The sequence below is a fragment of the Penaeus monodon genome, chromosome 27 (assembly GCF_015228065.2).
Source record: "Penaeus monodon isolate SGIC_2016 chromosome 27, NSTDA_Pmon_1, whole genome shotgun sequence".
In the NCBI taxonomy this organism is placed as follows: domain Eukaryota; kingdom Metazoa; phylum Arthropoda; class Malacostraca; order Decapoda; family Penaeidae; genus Penaeus; species Penaeus monodon.
The window spans coordinates 39,630,789-39,631,195 of NC_051412.1; the positions used below are offsets into that span (position 1 = coordinate 39,630,789).

The 407-nt window shown below is 40.0% G+C and overlaps 1 protein-coding gene across 1 annotated transcript in view; it reads right to left on the minus strand.

Annotated features, from left to right (window-relative positions):
* Positions 1–407, minus strand: part of LOC119590524 — a 32,103-nt gene that overhangs the window by 30,243 nt on the left and 1,453 nt on the right. The window lies entirely within an intron of this gene.

Below are 407 nucleotides of genomic sequence, written 5' to 3' on the forward strand. Positions count from 1 at the left end.
GCAAATTAGCGCATGGTACCAAATCACTCTCACTCCCGAAGAACTATCAGGAGCAATCTCACACCCAGTCAGTCCAAAGGCAACTAGCCTCACGGGCGCAAGAAACGATATATACACCTCCTGACCAGTGTTGTCATTGATATTTAAGAGTAAAAACTAATATTCCCGCTAAATAGGACTTCGAAAATCGCGAAATATGGAATAAACTTTCAAAAATTTCCCGCTAGATTATAAATCAAAATTCGCTAGAACTGAACTAGAGATAGAGGGATGACGAAGATAAAAGGGGGAAATATGAGAAAATAAAACGGAAATAAGAGAAAAGGAGAAGGGAGGAGATAAGGGCATGAATGAATGTGAAACATAAGATGAGACCTTTGATCATCCCAGAGGCGAAAAGAGGGTCA